Source organism: Tupaia chinensis, unplaced genomic scaffold (assembly GCF_000334495.1).
Source record: "Tupaia chinensis unplaced genomic scaffold, TupChi_1.0 Scaffold145870_1, whole genome shotgun sequence".
Lineage (NCBI taxonomy): Eukaryota > Metazoa > Chordata > Mammalia > Scandentia > Tupaiidae > Tupaia > Tupaia belangeri.
Window position 1 is genome coordinate 4089281 of NW_006205727.1, and position 21777 is coordinate 4111057.

The 21777-nt window shown below is 39.3% G+C and overlaps 1 long non-coding RNA gene across 1 annotated transcript in view; it reads left to right on the forward strand.

Moving 5' to 3' along the window:
* Positions 1 to 2282, forward strand: part of LOC102495608 (uncharacterized) — a 28567-nt gene extending 26285 nt beyond the window's left edge. Inside the window, exons 3-4 of the long non-coding RNA XR_337413.3 lie at positions 418 to 477; positions 1031 to 2282. This is a non-coding gene — a long non-coding RNA (uncharacterized LOC102495608). The remainder of the gene's footprint in view (positions 1 to 417; positions 478 to 1030) is intronic.
* Positions 2283 to 21777: the final 19495 nt, after the last annotated feature.

Below are 21777 nucleotides of genomic sequence, written 5' to 3' on the forward strand. Positions count from 1 at the left end.
GTGCCTCTCTCTTTCTGTCTCTCACTCTCATGGAAGAAATATATGAATACATTAACTTTTTAAAAAGAGGAAGGAAAAAGTTTTAAGAGAGCACTTGAGCCACTTCAGAGGTTTGGCAAGGTCTCTGAGGCAAATGGACTTGCTGAATCGGTGGCCACGTAGGTACCAGCAACACCAGTGGCCAGGCAGGTCCTGAAGGCTTCAAGAATCGCAACATTCCCAGCTAGGACACTGGAATTTCCTTCATCACATCCCTGACAAGTACCGTTCTAGCTTCTTGGGGCTATTTATTTCATTTCTAGGTTATTTTATTTATCTTTGCTCTATGCTTCACACTCCCCTTCCCCCCAGTTTAATGCTCATCCCATGACACACTCCAGATATTTGAGAGCAGCTTGTCCTGTATTCTCTCTGCAGCCTCCCCCTACCGCAGCACCCCAGGCCAACCCCTCTCCAGTCTGTCCTCTCTCCCTGCGCGTAAGTACAAGTGCCCTTAGCCAGTCTTCCGATGTGTATTGGCAACACGTCCTGCATTTTCAGTTGTCAAATACATGATCTGTGTTCACTCCGGCTATTCCATTGTCAGATCGCGTGTCCCAGATTTTGTCTGGAGAAGGTAGTGCTCCTGACCGCCAGCTGCTTCCCGCGATTCTCTAATTCTCACTCTTGCTCTTGTTCTTTCTCCCCTTTCAACTCATTGCAACTTACTAAATATTTTGCAAATGGACCTTTGCTGACCTTGAAAACAAAGTGCTGGTGGACATGGAATGCAGGCATGACCAGAAAGTGTTAGGAGGGTCCAAGCGTCAGTCCTCTGCTGGGGAAGCTCCAGAGTGCCGTGCAGTGTTAAGGCCTAACGGAACACAGAAGAGGAAAAGTGCATCCCAGCACCTTCCACCTGGAGCCCTTTAAACCTTTGGGTCTTATTCCTTGACAAACGTTTGTCTTCTGTGGCTCATTCTTGTCCTGTGTGTTTATTAGTTAATCTTTTTCTGTGGTTCTCAATTAATTCTGTCATTTCTTCCTTAAGACTGTCTATTCAATCCTTGCTGCTCAAGAACCCACAGCACCGGCACCTGGGATCTTGCTACATATGTGGAATCTCACGTTGTCCCCAGAAGCGTTGTACTAACTGTCACAGCCAGCGTGGCCATTTCTGCCTTCTATGCCATGCTTCTTGGTCAGTGGCTGGAAAAGTCTTCACAATGTTTTGTTCCAAAATTCCACTAACATATACGCGTCATCTTACCCTTGACTGCATGTACTACTGATTTTTTTTTAAGGTGCATAAAGTTAAATTCAGGGACAATCCATGTGGGCGAGGTACTCCATAATGTACAAGAATAGAGTATTTCATTTCACTGTCCTTCTAAGAGAAGATAAAGATTTAAATCTTTGTCTCATGATAAAAATGGCACAGAGGAAAGGAAGGAGCATGAGCAGAAGCAAAAGAAAGCCCAGGACTGGAGCTGAGATGGCAGAGGATGAAGTTGGAATGGCCATATTGGGTTGCATGGAAATGAATTAGAAAGTAACAAGCCAATACTCATGGCTGGAAAGCTCAAGTAGGGTAGGGGTGGTTAATAAAACTGTGGACATTTGAACAGAGAACTAGTGTAACTAAAATGAATGTTGCAATTGTTTGAAAAAGTCAAGCTGTTTTAGAACATTTCTTAGTCTCAGCTTTCCAGTCTGTAACATAGAGGCCAATATCTAGGGTTCTATTGGTTGTAAGGAATAAAAAGAAACAGAAGGCCCTCAGGCCAAAGTTAGCACAGGAGAAGCACTTAAATGGCAACAGAAGTAACCAGTTATCCTGGTGGGAGGTTGAGAGATTAAAAGCCCAGGAGACATGTAAAAAGCTCCTCCAATAGAAGTTCCAACAGTAAAGTTGATCAAGTGCTGCTCACTGTGTGCTGGTACTCTTCTGAAAGTGCTCTTCAGAAAGCAGTAGATGCATCCTCAAACAGCCCAGTAAGGCACGTATGGTCATCCCGATTTGGGAGATGGGAGACCGAGGAATAGAGTGCATCCATTTCGGCATAAGTTGCTAAAGACCAAATTCAAAACCTCAGCATGACTTCAGTTCCCACACTCCCATCTCCAGGCTCTTCCTCTATAGGTGTTCCACTGAAGACAAGGAAGGGGTGTGTGGTGGATAAAAGTAGGGGAGGAGCAAGACCCCCATCTGTGAGAAAGAGACAATGACGGGTGAGCACACTGTCCTGGGTGAACGTAGAATGCCCAGAATAACTCCGCTGGTGAGCCGAGCTGGGAGGAAAATGGCACCATTGCCAGAGATGGAGGGTTGTTTTGTGTTTGGCTTTAACATCCTTGAAACGTTCATGGTTTGATCAAAATCTCTATGATCATTCTGGAGCTGTAAAAGCTATTTAGAGAAATAGGATTGCTTTCGCCTTCTGAGCGGCACTCTATTGGCTATTCACCTGAAGTCTGTGTGTCCAGTGATTAGTTCTGTACATAGGTAAGCATTTCTCTCAAGTAGCATATATTTAAAGAGTGTAAGTGCCTTTTTTTCACACCCCATTTAATTTACACTGGTTTTACCTTCCTGCACAGATGGCTGCTTTTCCTCTTCCTGTGCTTAATTCTCATTGAAGCCAGACAGTGTAAAATGCCCATGAGAATTCAGTGGCGTTAAGGAAACAGGAAGAGGAGTTAGATGATACTAATATTACACAAAACTGCAGGGGAATGGTTCCCAAGTTATGATGTTATGCATAAAACATTTAAAAATATTTTTGCAGCATAATTAATAAAATGGGAAGATTAAGCAATAGAGTTGGAAACTGGTATGTGCAGTATGAGTCTCAAATGTCAGCGTTAAAAGTGTATGTAAACGTATGCTTTTGAAAAAAAGGTATCTATCATGTATTTTTAAATGCCAGGACTTTAAATATATATATTATTAGTGACTATTTCTGGGTGAAAGAACTTAAGGTGGTTTTATGTTCTTCTTTAAACTCATTTACATTTTTTTGACACTAAGTATTTTATAATCAGAAAAATGTCATACTATTAAAAAAGAAAGGTGACATTTCAAGTGTCTGTTTCTCCTGTTAAGTATTGAAGTCTGAATTAAAGCTGCAGCTGCTGCTGAGCATTTTGCCTGGTGCGGGCAGTGGTAGTGCCCAAGACTTCCACAGCTGCCCTATGACTGCTATGTGTGGGAGAGCCTTCAGCGCGGGGAAGACGGCAAGGCCTCATCTTTCACCAGCTGTTAATTGTTTAGCAACAGTAAGCAGAATAGTTCTTCCTATAAAGCGGAAAAGGGAAGTCAGCCTGCAAAGACTCAGAGATGGGTGGTAGTAAAGGGGCGATCTTCAGAAGCGACTTCCTCTGCAGCATTTTTCAGTGATGATTTTTCGAGGGACTAAGCCAGCTGCAGCCTGCAGCTGTGTATCAGCTGTGCTGAGTGAGGTTGACCCATGCATATGCCAAGCACTCTAGTGACCCTTTTCTGGAGCATATAGACTCGCCAGTAAATAATGGCCAATATGTAAGTACAGTAGAGCTGTGTCTACGCTGAACCTTTAGGGAATGGTTTTTCTAGATGGCTTTCAGGAAGTTGAAGTTCTACCTTTCAGGCACTGGACAGTTGAAGGGAGCGAATGCACATAAAACTGAAGCCTACGAAGCGTTTTATCAATGACTTGATATGAGATTACTATTGTTTTTTTCCTTAAGCACCAAAGCTTTAAAGCTTAGTCACAATTACTTTCATAAATGTGGTAGATATTTTTTGTTGCTTAGCATATTTCAAAATTGTGAAAACAACATTACAATAACCATAAGGATGTTTTAGATCAAGAAAAGATGATATATCAAATGAGAACCCAATTATTTTCATTTTGGGGGGCCTTAATGTATTTACCTTTGTAATTAATTACCTTCATAATTAAATAATTAAATTATAATATAGAATATTTGGGAAAAGACACTTTGACTACCCTGAGACAACTGTCATTAATTCCATGTATGCACTTCCAAGTAAAGGCCATACTTTTAAAATGTAAATTGTAGTAGAAATAACAATTGTGTAATCTGATTTATTTTTGCTTTTTTGTTTAACATCATTCTAAATAGGACAGTTTATGATAATGGTGAAAAGCCAAAGCTCTGGAGTAATTTAGGAGCTTCTTTAAGAGATCCTCTTTTTTATTAACTAGAGAAGGGAAGTCAGTTTGGAGATAAAGGTGGGGGCATGAGGAAGGACCTTTCAGAGAGCCTTACATGGGGTAGTACCTGCTCATGGGGTTATTGTGAAACAGAAATGAAGTAATATCCATAACATATCTAATACATGAACCGAGACATAGTGAGCATTCAATAAGTGGTAGCTATTATACCATAAATATGTTCTTACATAGATTTTATACTGATTATTTTAATATCAATATAGAATTCCATCTGGTAAATGTACTATAATCTTTTAAAGATTTTATAATGGTTACTGGAGCTGGCAGGTGGCATAGTGGTTAAGGATGCTGGACTCCCACATGACAGACTGCAGTTCGAGTCCCAGACCTTGGTGGCTTGCTTTCTCACTTTCTCACTCTCTTTCTCTTTCTCTCTCTCCTTCTCTGGTCAAATTAAAATAAATAAATAGAGATAAATAAAACAATTCTTTTTTTTTTTTTTGAGAGTTTTTTGCTATAGGGCATGTGTGCTTGCCAGATAGAGACAGACAGAGAGACAGAAAGCGAGAAATCACCCCCTGGGGGGATGGCCACGCCACAATGCCTTCTCCTCCGTTCTCCTCTTGGGATCTTGGGCACGCACGCACACGCGCCCGGCGTGAGTTTTAAGCCACTGGGTCAGGGACGCGAACCGTGATCGACTACGTGGGAGTCCAGCGACATAGCCATTACGCTAACTGCTGGTCCCAATGAAACAATTCTTTAAAAAAAAGATTATTTACTTTTTTTTCTGAGAGATAATCACCTCAACAGGGGTCTTTATGCTGTGATCCACCCAGTCTCGACTGGCCTGCATCATTGACAAGCAAGTGCTTGGTGTACTCAGGGTGGTTCTGAGATGCGAACTCAGGACTTTTTTTGTTTGTTTTTAAAGAGTTATTTATTTAATTTTATTTATTCATTCGTTTATTTTAATTTGACCACACAGAGAGAGAGAAAATGAGAAAGCAAGCTACCAGGTCTGGGACACACACTGTGGTTGGTCATGTGGGAGTGTCCAGCGCCTTCACCACCACACCACTTGCTGGTCCCCCAGGACTTTTCCCATGTGAGTGCAGTTGTGTTACCACTGTGCCCTTGCTTGGCCCTTAAACCTATTGTTGACCTTTAACTTTCTTATACTCTTTTAACATAAATAATTCGTGGCATAGTTTTCCCCACATTTTATGTATTCTCTTGAGAATATACACAACTTAATGGAATTTTTGTTATGCCAGTGAATAATTTTATGATTCTTGGTATATTTTGGTATATTACTTTCCAAACATGTCCTGATTTAGTGTCAGCATCGATATTTGAAAGCAATAGTATTACTGCACCATTGCAAGGATTGAATGTTGAAGTTAATTTGTGTTTATGCACATATGCACATACACATGTGTGTGTTAGTGTATGCTCACTATTTTAGTGAGAAGCTAATGGCGATATAGGCATATTTTTGCTAAGCCAGAGCAAAGCCTCTGATAGGCTGGCATATGGAATTAGGAAGCACTGCCCCCTAGAAGTTGCTTGCATGATCTGAAAAGACTGACTTCCTAGCAATTAGAAAGTTCCAGAAGTTTAACTGCCATGGGAAATTCGGGCCAGATGCCTAGCTGTATCTCCCGATTTGCATCCAAGAACTCAGTGGGAATGAACTAGATTTCAACTCACAAATGGGACTCACTTGTGCAGAAAAGTTTTAAAGGTAAAAGAGAATCTTCCCAAAACAAAACAAAATATCGAGACTTTGACAAAAAATTCTATTTATTCATTCGTTTATTTTAATTTGACCACACAGAGAGAGAGAAAATGAGAAAGCAAGCTACCAGGTCTGGGACACACACTGTGGTTGGTCATGTGGGAGTGTCCAGCGCCTTCACCACCACACCACTTGCTGGTCCCCCAGGACTTTTCCCATGTGAGTGCAGTTGTGTTACCACTGTGCCCTTGCTTGGCCCTTAAACCTATTGTTGACCTTTAACTTTCTTATACTCTTTTAACATAAATAATTCGTGGCATAGTTTTCCCCACATTTTATGTATTCTCTTGAGAATATACACAACTTAATGGAATTTTTGTTATGCCAGTGAATAATTTTATGATTCTTGGTATATTTTGGTATATTACTTTCCAAACATGTCCTGATTTAGTGTCAGCATCGATATTTGAAAGCAATAGTATTACTGCACCATTGCAAGGATTGAATGTTGAAGTTAATTTGTGTTTATGCACATATGCACATACACATGTGTGTGTTAGTGTATGCTCACTATTTTAGTGAGAAGCTAATGGCGATATAGGCATATTTTTGCTAAGCCAGAGCAAAGCCTCTGATAGGCTGGCATATGGAATTAGGAAGCACTGCCCCCTAGAAGTTGCTTGCATGATCTGAAAAGACTGACTTCCTAGCAATTAGAAAGTTCCAGAAGTTTAACTGCCATGGGAAATTCGGGCCAGATGCCTAGCTGTATCTCCCGATTTGCATCCAAGAACTCAGTGGGAATGAACTAGATTTCAACTCACAAATGGGACTCACTTGTGCAGAAAAGTTTTAAAGGTAAAAGAGAATCTTCCCAAAACAAAACAAAATATCGAGACTTTGACAAAAAATTCTCTGAGTACAGATACATTCTGACAGAGGGTACATTCTGACAGTACAGCAGAGTCTGACAGCTGGACAGAATTGGTGTTCTTCTGTGCTCTTAGAAAGAGAGAATGGTGATAAAGTAGTGGAGAAGAAGAATGAGGGATATATCATGTGAGGCTCAACATCTCTGCTGTGATAAGCTCTCTGAAAAAAGCAGGTCAGGAGCAGAAGTCTGCAGCCAGATGGAGAGTGAGAAAAGACCTAAAGTGGATGGGACAAGAAGTCTGAGTGCAGCAGACAATAGCCATTGGTGGAGGGGGATGGCTGAACTAACAGACACTAAGGCAGGGACAACAGCGCTCCAGGCACCACTTGCCTGCCTGCTTTTCTCCTATGAATTTCTCCCACTAGTCTGTTGTGGCCTTGGAAGCCAGATACCTAATCTTGTCAGAATTGTGTGCAAAGTGACAATAAAAAGTCTCCTCTACGAGGATCCTGGAAAGATGACAGAAGAGGAAGCATCAGGAATCTGTTTCCCCACCTAGACAACAATTGCAATGGCAGAATCTGTCTGATACAATTTTTTGCAAGTCTGGAATATATCTAATGCTTATACCTTCTGGAGGGATGCTTCAAGAGTAAATTGCAGTGAATTTTGGTCCATTTCAGTTATTAGCACAGTAACATCTACACTCACCTGCTGGCAGGAGCTGTACACGTATTCTAGGAACGGCTTGCACATAGCTTGACGGATGTGGGTTGGGTCAAAAGGACTCTGCCCTCCAAATATTGGGAACCTAATCACTGCTTCTTTTCACGGGGACACAGACAAAGGAGTGGGTAGCAGCTGTTACTGCCTCCTTTCTCCATTGTGGCAAGAGCCGCCTTCCCTGGCCGAAGACACTTCCAGAATATTTAAAGGATTGATACCTTAATTATCACCCATTTTTCTCTTTCTCTCCTTTGAGGAATAGGCACTGAAGCCTACAACATTCAAAAGCAACCACATATACAAGGAATATTAGAAAGTCACAGTACATCCCCAGGGAAGCCTAAAGGCTCAGGAAAAAAATTGAGAAGACTTTATATCTCGGGCTGATCTTCAGCACAGAAATAGCCTAAAATGATAAAAACAAAAATGAAAAAAATTGAATACACTCAGGAAGGGACATAATCTGATTTCCATAGTTACTACATTGTTAGCTTCAAATGTCCACTTTTCAGAAAAAAAAAATCACCAAATATACACAAAAACAGGAAAGTAAGGTATGTTCAAAACAATAAGACAAAAACTGTCCTGAAAAACACCAAATACTTTAAAACAATTTATTGAAGATGCTCAAAGAAAGACATGAGGAAAGTCAAGAAAACAATGTATGGGGGCTAGCAGGTGATGTAGAGGTTACGGCACTGGACTCCCACATGACCGACTGTGCTTTGAGTCCCTGACATTGTAGCTTGCTTTCTCACTTTCTCTCTCTCTGGCCAAAATTTAAAATAATAATAATAAGTCAATAGGATTAAATAAATAATTCTAAAAAATTAGAAAACAATGTATGAACAAAATAAAGATATTGGGTCATCGAGAAAGTCATGTCATGTTTTTGCATAGAAAAACATAAAAAAATACATCATGACTTTCCTGATGATCTAATAATAGAAAACTTATAAAGAGGGACCAACAAGGTTAAGGTGTTAGACTCCCATGTGGCCAACCATGGCTCAAGTCCCAGACCTGGTGGCTTGAAAATCATGCTGTGCACATGTGTGTGCATGCGCCAAATCCTCAGAGGATAGTGAAGGAGAAGGGATTGTGGTGTGGCCATCCCCCCTGGAGGGGTGATTTTTCACTGTCCCTCTCACTGTCCCTTTCTGCCTCTCTCTAGTGAGCACATGCGCCCTATCGCAAAAACCTTAAAAAAAACAAACAAAAAAAACACCAATTTGAAAATTTAAAAAGAAACTATAAAGAAATTTTGGATTTGGGGGACCAGCAGTTAGCATAATGGTCATGTCACTGGACTCCCATATAGTCAACTGTGGTTTGAGTCCTGGACCCGGTGGCTTAAATTCACACCGGGTGCATGTACGTACATGCCTAAGATCCTTAGAGGAGAATAGAGGAGAAGGGATTATGGTGTGGTCATCCCCCCTGGGGGGTGATTTCTCGCTTTCTGTCTCTCCGTCTCTCTCTGTCTTTCTGGCGAGGGCACATACCCTATAGGGAAAAAAAAAACTAAAAAAGCAAAAAAAAAAGAAAGAAAATGAAATTTTGGATTTGAAAAGTATACTAACTGAAATGAAAATTTTACTTGAGAGATTCAAAGGCAGCTTTGAGTAGTCAGAAGAAAGAATCAGTAAATCCAAAGACAGGCCAAGGGAAATAGTTGAGTCTGAGAACAGATTGAACAAAAGTGAACAGAGTATGCAGGATCTGTGGGACACCATCAAACAGATCAGCATATGTATTTTTTTGGAGTCTAAGAAGATGATGATACAAAAAGGGACAGAGAGAATATTTCTATCATGGCCAAAAATAATGTTCCAGATTTGATGAAAGACAAGGAGAAACATCAAAGAGGCTCATGAACTTCAAGTAAGATGACCTCAAAGGCAACCATACCAAAACACATTATAATCAAATTGTCAAAAAAACAAAGACTAAGGGACCAGCAGTTAGTGTAATGGCTATGTCGCTGGACTCCCACGTAGTCGACCGTGGTTCATGTCCCGGACCCGGTGACTTAAAACTCACACCGGGCGCGTGTGCATGTGTGCCCAAGATCCCGAGAGGAGAATGGAAGAGAAGGGATTGTGGCGTGGCCATCCCCCTTGGGGGGTGATTTCTCGCTTTCTGTCTTTCTCTCTCTGTCTGTCTGGCGAGCGCATGCACCCTATAGTGAAAACCTCTCAAAAACAAAACAAAACAAAACAAAACAAAACAAAACAAAACAAAAACAAAGACTGAGAATCTTGAAAGCATTAAGAGAGAAGCAACTTATCACATACAGATAAGAGATCCTCAATAAGATTATCAGCAGATTTTTCTTCAGAAACTGTGGAAGCAAAAATGAAGTGGACTGACATATTCAAAGAGGTAAAAGAAAAAAAACCTGTTGAAGAATTCTGTCTCCAGGGAACCAGCAGTTGGCGTAATGGCTATGTCGCTGGATTCCCACGTAGTCGACTGCGATTCGTGTCCCGGACCCAGTGACTTAGAACACACATCGGGCACGTGTGCGTGCGTGCCCAAGATCCCAAGAGGAGAATGGAGGAGAAGGGATTGCGGCGTGACCATCCCCCCTGGGGGGTGATTTCTCGCTTTATGCTCTGTCTTTCTGGCGAGCGCACGCGCCATATAGTGAAAACCTCTCAAAAAAAAAAAAAAAAAGAGAGAATTCTGTCTCCAAACAAAATTGTTCTTCAAAAGTGAGGGAGAAATTAAGACATTCCCAGATAAACAAACACTGAGGGAACTCAGAACCACTAGACCTACTCTATAAGAAATATGGAAGGAAGTTCTGCAGGTTGAAATGAAAAAATTCTAGACAGTAACTTAAAAATGTGTGAAGAAATAAAGGTTTCAGGGTAAATACACAGCAACTACTGTCTAGTATTAGTCTAACAATAGTTTGTAACTCCACATTTTGTCTTCCACATAATTTTAAAAAGTATTAGCTTATGTTTTTGCACGCACATTGTATAAACATGCAATTCTGTGACATCAACAACTAAAAAAGTGGGATATAGATGTGAAGTAAGGTAGTTTTTATTATTGAAACTATAAATTCAGATTAGAATGTTATAACTTCAGGGGCCAATAGGTGGTTAAGGGCGCTGGACTCATACATGGCTGATGTCAGTTTGAATCCCTGACCCAGTAGCTTGCTTTCTCACTCTCTCTCTCTTTGTCTCTCTCTCTCTCACTCTGTCTCTCTCTGGTCAAATTAAAATAAATAATTAAATAAATAAAGTTCAATAAAAATAATTATTAAAAAAAATAATGTTAAAACTTTAGGATGTTAAATGTGATCCCTATCATAACAACTTGCCATAGAATATACACAGAAGGAAATGAAAAAGAAATATAAACATTTCACTACAAAAAATTAACCAAACCCAGAAGTACATAGAAATACATGAAATGAGGGACAGAATCATTATAAGGCATATAGAAAATGAATAGTAAAATGACAGTAGTAAGTCCCTTCCTTCACAGTAATTACTATAAATGTAATAATTAAATTCTCCCATCAAGAGATACATTGGCAGAATGCATTAAATACTGATTAAACAATGTGCTATCTGTTAGAGTCTTTAAATCCAAAGATGCAAACAAAAAGCAAAAGGACAGAAAAACAGTTTATGTGAATAGTAACCAAAAGAGAGCAGGGGTGGCTGTTCTAATATCAGACAAAACTCTATTTTAGTTCCAGAATGGTTAGGGCTGGTGTAGTGGTTAAGGCACTGAACTCCCACATGACTGACTGCAGTTTGAGTCCCAGACCAAGTGCCTTGAAACTCATGCCAGGCTCAAGAGCATGTGTGCCCAAAATTCCAAGAGGAAAATGAATGAGAAGGGATTGTAGCTGTGGCCATCCCCTCTGGGGAGGAGTGATTTCTCACTTTCTGTTTCTCTGACTCTCTCTGTCTCTGGCAAGCACATGCACCTATAGCAAAAATCTCTCAAAAAAATCCAAAAATATTTTAAGAGACAAAGGAGAAAATCATATATATATATATATATAAATTTTTTTGAGAGGTTTTTGCCATAGGGCGTGTGCACTCGCCAGACAGACAGAGAGAGAGAGAGAGAGACAGAGAGACAGAAAGCGAGAAATCACCCCCAGGGGGGATGGGCACACTGCAATCCCTTCTCTTCCATTCTCCTCTCAGGATCTTGAGTGCACGCACACGAGCCTGGCGTAAGTTTCAAGCTACTGGGTCCAGGACGTGAACCGCGGTCGACTACATGGGAATCCAATGGCATAGCCATTACACTACCTGCTGGTCCAGAAAATCATTTGTTGATAAAAGGGTCAGTGTAACAAAAAAAGATATAACAATTATAAACACTTATGTATCCAGTATACAGCAAAAATTTCAGAGTTGAAGGGAGAAATAAACAGTTCTACAATGATTAGGGACTTCAATATCCTATTCAGAAAGAATAACCAAGTGGAAGACAAGGAAATAGAGGACTTAAACAACATGATAAGCCAAACAGATCTAACAAGCATATACAATACTTCTCAACAACAGAATATAGATTTTTTTTTTTCTGGAGAGGTTTTTGCTATAGGGCGCATATGCTCGCCAGAAAAACGGAGGCAGAGAGACAGAAAGCAAGAAGTCACCCCCGGGTGGATGGCCACTCTGCAATCCTTTTTCCTCCATTCTCCTCTTAGGATCTTGGGCACGCACACACACGTGCCTGGCATGAGTTTAAGCCACCGGGTCCAGGACTCGAACTGTGGTTGACTACATGGGAGTCCAGTGACATAGCCATTATGCCAACTGCTGGTGCCAGAATATAGATCGTTAAAAGTGAATATGGAGCATTTTCCAGAATAGATCATATTTTATGCTCAAATTAAGTATCAATTATTTTTAAGAGTGATATTTTTGCTACAGGACATGTGTGCTTACTGGAGAGACAGAGAGAGAGAAAGTGAGAAATTACCCCCATAAGTGTGATGGCCATGCTGCAATCCCTTCCCCTCCATTCTCCTCTTGGGAGTTTGGGCACACAAGTGTGTGCACCTGGCATGTTTCAAGCTGCTGGGTCTGGGACTTGAACTGTGGTCAGTCATGTAAGAGTCCAGCAATGTAACCATTACACCATGTGTTGGTCCCAAATATCAATAGATTTTTAAAAGATGGATATCATCTAAGTATCTACTTTGAACACAAGGTGATAAAGTTAGAAATCAATAACCTAGGAAAAACTAGAAAATCCACACATTCGTGGAAATTAAATGACACACTCTTAAACAACCAATGAATCAAAGGAGAAAATGCAAGGGAAATTACAAAATACATAGAAATGAATGAAAATGAAAACACAACATACCAAAGCTTATGAGATTCAGTGAAAGTAGTGTTAAAGAGGAAATTATAGCTACAAATGCTCACATCAAAAAAGAAAGATCTTAAATCAAGACCCTAACCTTACAATGTAAGGAAGTAGAAATAGAACAAACTAAACCTAAAGCTAACGGAAGGAAGGAAATAGTAGAGATTAGAGCAAAGATAAACAAAATGGAGAAGAGCAAAATAACAAGAAAAAAACCAACAAACCTATATGTTGATTCTTTGAAAAGATGAACAAAATTTACAGACTTTCAGCTATATGGACTAAGAAAAAGGGAGGGAAGATTTAAATGACTAAACTCAGAAATGAAAGTGGGGAACATTACTATCAATTCTATATAAATGAAAATGATTAGCAGAGAGTACTATAAAAGCAATTGTAATAGCAATAAATTGGTTAGCCTGAATGAAGTGGATGAATTCCTAGAAACATAAAAGGTTTCTAAGATGAAGCTGCTAAAGAATAGAAAAACAAAATAGATACATAGCTAGTACAAAGACTGAAGTACTGGGGCCAGCAGGTGGCATGGTGGTTAAGGTGCTAGATTCCCATATGAATGACCGTGGTTCTAGTCCTGGACCTGGACCTTCCTCACTTTTCCTCTCTCACTCTCTCTGGTGAGCACATGTTCCCTAAAACAAATTAAAACAAATAATAATAATAAATAAAATTAAATACATACTTTAAAAAAAATTGAATTACTGCATTTGGCAGTCTGTATTTGAGAGTTCCTTATCTGTGGTTTCAACCAACCACATTGAAAATTTTATGTTGCTGCTGATGTGTACTATGTATTAATAGTTAGGCCTACCATAGTTATATCTGGACTGAACATGTGCAGACTTTTTTCCTGGTCATTGTTCCCAAAATACTGTAGTATAGCCACTATTTACATAACTTCTACATGGACTAGGTATTAGTTACCTAAAGATGGTTTAAAGTATACAGGAGGGTGTATATACATTATATGCATATATTATACCATTTTATATAAGGTATTTGAGCATGTTTGGATTTTGGTATCCACAAGGATCCCAGAACTAATTCCACATAGATTATTAAGGACAACTGTAATTAAAAAATCTCATAAAGACAAATTTTGGAGGGCTATCCTATGGCATGGTGGTTAAGTTGGCTGGATCCCAACTGGCTGACTGCAGAGGTTTAGAAAATGCACTAGGTGTGTGTGCACCCAAAATCCTGAGAGAAGAATGGAGAAGAAGGGATTGCACTGTGGCCCCCTCCCTGGGGGGTGGTTTCTCACTTTCACTCCCTCTCTCTCTCTCATTTCTGTCTTGCTCCAGTGAGTGCATGCACCCTCTATAGCAAAAACTAAAAATATGAATAAAAATATAAAGTAATGGAAGACAAAGAAAAAAAGAAAAGATTTGGACCCAATGACTACACTGGTGACTTCTATGAAACATCTGATAAAGAACTAACATCCATATTCTCAAGCTTTTCCAAAAATTGAAAAGGAAGGAACATTTCCTAACTCATTTTTGGGTCTAGCATTGTCCTGATACTAAAGTCAAAAACACTACAAGAAAAGGAAACTATGGACTAATATTTCTTATGAACATTGACATAAAAATCCTTAACAAAATACTGGCAAATTCAATTCACTAGCAAATTAAAGTATTATAGAACATGACCAGCTGGGCTTTATTCCTAGAATGTAAGAATGGTTTAACATATGAAAACTGATCAATTTAATAGTTTCTGGTGTAATATATCATCTTAAATAAAAGAAGGAAAAAATCCATGTGATCATCTCAATTGATACAAAAAAGGCAAAAATTTAGCACCCCTTCGTGATAAAAAAACAGAATGAACAAACAAAAACACTAGAATAGAAGAAAGCTACCTCCACATACTAAAAGCCATACATGAAAACCCACAACAGGCTGGTCCTGTAGTGCAGCATTTAAGTCCTGTGCATAAGGAACTGGATTCCACTGATCAACTAAAGTTTTAATCTCAGCCCTGAGATTTTTAAGCCCTGGTGGCTTAAAAAATATTCTGGGTGCACGTATGTGTGCTTTCCAGAGCCTGAAACAATGGAGAAATGGAAGAAAAGGATTGCAGCATGACCATACTCCATGAAGGGATGTCCTTTCTCTCTCTCTCTCTCTCTCTCTCTCTCATGAATGCACTGGACCTCTGACAATTAAAAGAAAAGAAAATATAAAAGAAAGAGAACAAACCCACAGCAATCATAATACTCAAGACTAAAAGCTTTTCCTCTAAGATCTGAACAAGGCAAGATACTCACTTTTGCCACCTCTATTCAACATGATACTGGAAGTTCTAGACAGAGTAATTAGTCAAGAAAGAGAAATAAAATGTATCCAAACTGAAAATGAAGAAGCAAAATTAGCTGTTTGCAGCTGATATGGTCTTACACATAAGAAAACACAAAAAGTCCAAGAGTTTATCAAAGAAAATTTTAGAACTAATGAACAAATTTAGCAAAGTATTTAGGTAACAAGTCAACACACACAGAAAGAATCAGTTGCATGCCTCCACACTAACAATGAACAATGGAAAATTGAAATTAAGAAAGAAATTCTGGTTTCAATAATCAAAAAGATTAAAATACTAAGGAATTAACCCAGAAGGTGAAAGATTTGTCCAATATAAACTAAAAAATATTGCTGAAAAAAGTTAAAGAAAACAAATACATAGAAAAACATTCCATGTTCATTGTTGAAAGACTTAAAATTGTTAAGATGTCAGTACTACTCCAAATGATCTATAGATTCTATACAATATCTATCAAGATCTAAATAATGATTTTTGCAGAAATAGAAGAACCTATTTTAAAATTCATATACAATCAGAGGGTTATGAAGACCTAAAACAATTTTGAAGAAGAACAAATTTGTAGGATTCACACTTTCTGATTCAAAACTTTATACACAGCTGCAGTAATTAAAATACTGTGGTACTGGCATAAAGACAGATGTATACACCAATGGAATAGATTATAGGGCCCAGAAACAAAACCTTGCAAATATGGAACCCTTCCAAATATGGTCAAATGATTTTCAGTAAGGGTGCAAAACTCGTTCAATGGGGAAAGAACAGTCTTTTCAACAAATGGTGCTAGGAAAACTGGATATCTGCATGGAAACAATAAAACTTCTATATTGTATACAAAAATTAAGTCAAAATGCATCCACAACCTAAATGAAATATAAGACCTAAAAGTATAAAATGCTTAGAAGAAAATACAGCAGGGCTGGCCTCATAGTGCAAAGGTTAAGGGAGCTGGATCCTACGTAGCCAATCCTAGAATCATGGGCCTAACAGCTTGAAAAACACATATGTACATGCATACCCAAAATCCTGCTGGGGTGAAAAATGGAAGAAAAAGGATTGCAGTGTGACCACACTTTATTGGTGGTTCCTATCTCTCTCTCTCTCTACCCCCCTCTGTCTCTCTCTTTAGTGTGCCGTTTGGTAAAAAAGAAGAAAAAGAAGAAAGAGAAGGAGAAGAAGAAAACAGTGTAAAACCTTCATGACATTAGATTTAGTAATGCTTACTTGGATTTGACTACAAAGGCACAGGAAACAAAGGAAAAATAAAATAGACTTCATTAAATTTTAAAAAGATTTGTATGTCAAAAAATAGTATTAATACTGATAGTTGCACAACATAATCAATATATTTAATACCACTAAATGGTACATTTAAAAGTGGTTTTGCAGGACCAGCAGGTAGTATGGTAGTTAAGATACTGGATTCTCACACTGCCAACCATGATATGTGTCCCAGATCTGATGGCTTGAAAATCAAGCTCGATGCATATGCATGAGTGCCCAAAATCCCAAAAGGAGAATGGAAGGGACTGTGGCATAGTCACCCTCTCTAGAGGTTGGTTTCTCACTTTCCCTTGTTCTGTCTCCCTCCAGTAAGCACACACGCCTTATGGCAAAAAACTAAAAAAGAAAAAAAGTGTTTTTGCTAGATGTGTGTGCCTGTACAAGAGACAGGAAGAAGAGAAAGCACTCGCCATGGGGAACAGTCACACCACACTCCCTTCTCCTCCATCTCTTCCTCCTTTTAGAATTTTGGGCATGCACTTACATGGGCCCAGAATGTTTCTCAAGCCACCAGGTCCAGGACTCAAACTGCACGGTCAGCCACGTGGAATCTGGCTGGCTTAACTACCAGGGCCGTGGAGCCAGACCAAGATTATAAATCTTATACATATTTTACAATTAAAAAGTTGAGCTCTTCTGTGGTGGTATGGGTGGTAGGGCACTGCTTAGCAATGCTGGAGACACATGGAAGACTGTGGTTCAGGTCCCAGGCCTAGTTAAAACACACAGGGTGCCTGCATATGTGCACCCATGGTCCTGGCTGGCTGGAAGGTTAGAAAGTGGGGTTTACAGCATGACAGATCTTGTCAAGGGTGCCTGTTTCTCTCAAGAGGTAAACTATTTTTAAAAGTTGGATAGAAAAAGACACCATCAACAGAGTCACAAAGTAACTCACAGAATGGGAGCACATATTTGCAAATGATATGTCTGATAAGGGATTAATATCTAGAATATATAGAGTACTAAAATGCAACAATGAAAAAACCTAATAATTTAATTCAAACATGGGTGAAGAATTCGAAGACATGCAGAACTGAAGAAGATATACAAATGGCCAAGAAAAACACATGAAAAGATACTCAGCACAGTAGTCATTAGGAAACTGCAAATTAAAACTAAAATGAGTCACCACCCACACCTATGAGGATGACTACTATAAAACAAACTAACACAGTAACAATTAATAGTGGGGTTGTGGAGATATTGGGACTGTTGTGCATTGTTGATGGGAATGTAAAAGGGTACAGCCACTGTGATAAACAGCATAGCTCTTCTTTAAAAAAAAAAGAAAAAGAAAAAATTAGAATTACTGTATGATCCAGCAATTCCAGCTCTGTATATATACCTAAAAGAACTGAAAGCGAGGTATTGAAGAGAGATTTGTACACCCATACTTGGAGCATCATTATTCACAATAGTTAAAATGTGGATACAGCCTAAGTGTCCATAGATAGATGGATGAATAAGAAAACATGCTAGATACATACAAAGGAATAATTCAACCTTGAAAAGAATCTCTTAACATTTGCTAAAATATGAATGGACCCAATGGTCTTATGCAAAAAGAAATAACCCCATCCTGCAAAGGCAAATACTGTATGATTCCACTTACATGAGGTACTTAATGTGGTCAAAATCATAGAGACAGAAAGTAGAATGGTAGTTGCCAGGGGCTGTGGGTAGAGAAAAATGGAAAGTTATTCTTTTTTTTTTTTTTTTTTAGAGGTTTTTGCTATAGGGCACGTGTGCTTGCCAGAAAGACAGAGAGAGACAGAAAGACAGAAAGCGAGAAATCACCCCCCGGGGGGAATGGCCACTCCACAATCCCTTCTCCTCCATTCTCCTCTTGGGCACACACATGTACCCGTCATGAGTTTAAGCCACCGGGTCTGGGACTCAAACCACATGGGAGTTCAGCGACATAGCCATTACGCTAACTGCTGGTCCTGAAAGTTACTCTTTATTGGGTATAGCTTTTCAGTTTTATAAGATATAAAGAGTTTTAGAGATGGATGCACAACATAAACGTACTTAATACTATTAAAACTGTGCCTAAAAATAGTTAAGGTGTAAACTTTATATATATATTTTACCACAATTTTTTTAAAAAAAGTCTCAATGAAAAATCTGAGGAATTATTTAGCAAGTAATGTGTATATTTTAGTGGATGGAATTTATAAAATCCATTTGACTTCTTTTATATCCTTTTTGTTTATTTTGTGATGTCCAGCTTTATTTTATGCAAAGAAACTTACACAATAGCTGAGTTCTAAATGGGTGAGGTCCTTTGGCAAATTGTTTCAGAAGTTTCTTTGTTCTGGTCTAGGCTCATGGCATAGAAACGTACTATAATGGAGTAGGTGAAAACAGGCTCTAAATCTAAAGCACTGACTCTGAGCCCCACAAATGACATTGAGAACTTATGGAATCTCTCTAAATCTGTCTATTCATCTACAAAATGGAGGTAAGTTACCTTGGGGGTCTCTTGTGAAGACTGAAGACAAAGTGCATGTGCATGTGTCATGCTGCGATGTACAGTGCCTGCTGCCAGTGAGAGACAGTGCATGTTGTTATATGGAGGAGCCCAGCAGGATGTGAGGCAATTCACTCTCTCTCATTCCGTCTGCGGATGAGTTGACTTTATCAGCACGATATAATATCTTCCACCTCACTTCCCAATAAGGCGTGGGAATTACACCCAGAGTGTTGCTTCATTGACTAGTAGATAATACCTACAAAATAGGAATTTGAAATAAATTTTATAAAAGAAAGAACAATTGTCAATTAAATTTAGAAAATAAGCAAGTAGAAAATATCCTTATTTCACTTGAGTTTACTGGGTAATTACAAACTGGGCTTAAGTGAGCAAGTGGTTTCTTTTTTTTTTTTTTTTTTCTTTTTTTGGAGAGGTTTTTGCTATAGGGTGCGTGCACTCACCAGACAGACAGAGAGAGACAGAGAGACAGAAAGCGAGAAATCACCCCCCAGGGGGGATGGCCACGCCGCAATCCCTTCTCCTCCATTCTCCTCTCAGGATCTTGGGCACGCACGCACACATGCCCAGCGTGAGTTTAATCCACCGGGTCCGGGACTTGAACTGCGCTCGACTACGTGGGAGTCCAGTGACATAGCCATTATGCTAACTGCTGGTCCCCAAGTGAGCAAGTGGCTTCTTAGAACAAGGTAAAATAAAGTTTTTCCAGACCTGTTTATAAAATTGGTTTTCTATAAAAGATCTGGAAACCAGATATTCAAAAGAGACTTTTTTTTGAGAGACAGATTTTTGCTATAGAGCATGTGTACTCGCTGGAGAGACAGAGACAGAGAGACAGAAAGCAAGAAATTAGCCCCCCCCCCCCCCCCCCGAGAAAAATTTTCTCTCCATTCTCGGGATCTTGGGCACACACACACAAGTGCCTGGTGTGAGTTTCAAGCCTCTGGGACCAGCACTAGATTTGTGGTTGACTACGTGGGAGTCCAGCAACATAGCCATTACGCTAACTGCTGGTCCCGATAATAATAATTTCTAAAAAAAAGAAATCAGAGTTTTCCTGGAAAAGTAGTGATAGTAACAATAAATTTGCTCAAACCCTCTTGGAAGATTATGGAAATATTTGCACTCTCTAGTCACATTCACCAGTTGAAACTTCTGGGGCAATGTTTATTTTCTGGACATTTCAAGCTTCCTGGAGACATTGAAGAATTCTCATTATTGAGAGTAATGCCTAAACAGCACTACACATCTGACATAAAGAATTAAAGAGAATGACTAATGAAGTTCTAGAAAAGTTATTTCTAAATTCTACCTCTTGTTCTCTACCAATATGTATGAGTCTTGTTTCCCTATGCCCAATTTATTTAAGCAACAGATTCTTCTAAAAACTGAGAAACTGGCAAGCAATAATAAAAGTCCACTCCAAAAAAATTTTGAGTTTTTGATTATTTTTCCATTTGATCCTCCTTAAGGATTAAAATGCACAATGTCATCCATACAGTAAAGTAAGGGAGGAGACTGCAATAATATTATAGGCTTTAGGTTATGCAATGTTTTTAATCTTGTAGATACAGCAATTGATATGTTGGGCTCAGGATCATTTCTTAATTATCTGTAGTTAAATTCCTACACGGAAAAAATACATCATGTGGTTATATGCAGACCTTATTTGGATCACATATTTAATTATACTTATTGAGAAAAGTAAATTCTAATCTATAAAACAGATTAGAAATAACAGCACAAATCTCCTTAGCCTGCCAACCTGTATTACTGTCAGTTATTATCAGAAGTTATCTGTAATACTCAATGAGCTAATTCATCACTAGTTTCTCTAAGATTATAACCTCCAGAATAAAACAAAAAATAATTCTAAGATAGTTCTTGGCAACCTTTGTAAAGTCAAGTGAGATGGTTCCTTATTGGGAGAAAATAGTCTTTCAGCGGTGTCACCAGGCAGTTCCATACCTAGCAACACCAAGTGGAGGGCAATAAGGCCCACTTTCCAGGGATGGCAGCCTGTTCTTCCTGACTAGAGACATCTGAACACGATAGCTACCCCTAACAAGTCTTTATGACACATTTTAAAACTTTTGTCTCTGTCTAAAATCACTCTTGCTGGCCCTACTTTTAATAATGACCACCCAGTGACTAAGCACCTCTGACATGTGGTCAGGAACTAAGGAACAGCTGGCCCCATTTCTGAGACCCCGAGTCTCACTGCAGAAGACTATGTTTCATGCCTGCCAGTCCCATACTATTCTAACATCTGTAGATCACCAACGGGATGCATTCTTCTTCCACATAGTTGTTCCTACTCTCACACCTCTACGTTGCTTGTCATGACATACTTCTTCCCTCCAGAAGCTCCGTTTCTCCATTACCTCATTTGTATGCCAGTTTTGAAGGAAATTTTCAAAGCTCTCTAGTAACCACTCGCCACTCACACACTGATGGAGCACATTAGCCTGTGCCTAGCAGAGTAGCTCTATTTGTTCCTAGACATGCCACAGACAGCTGGGCTACCCTGAGTACTGATCCTCTGGGATTTATCGACAAGATACCACTTTTCCTGCAGTACATCTGCTTCCATGTCAGTTGTTTGTTCTTTCCCCATGACTTTCCTTAACTTCTCGGGACCATAATTTTTCCAGTACTTAAGCAGTATCTGAAGAAGCAAGGAAAACTGGGACCAGCAGTTAGCGTAATGGCTATGTCGCTGGGCTCCCACATAATCAACCACGGTTAGAGTCCCGGACCCGGTGGCTTAAACTCACGCCGGGCACATGTG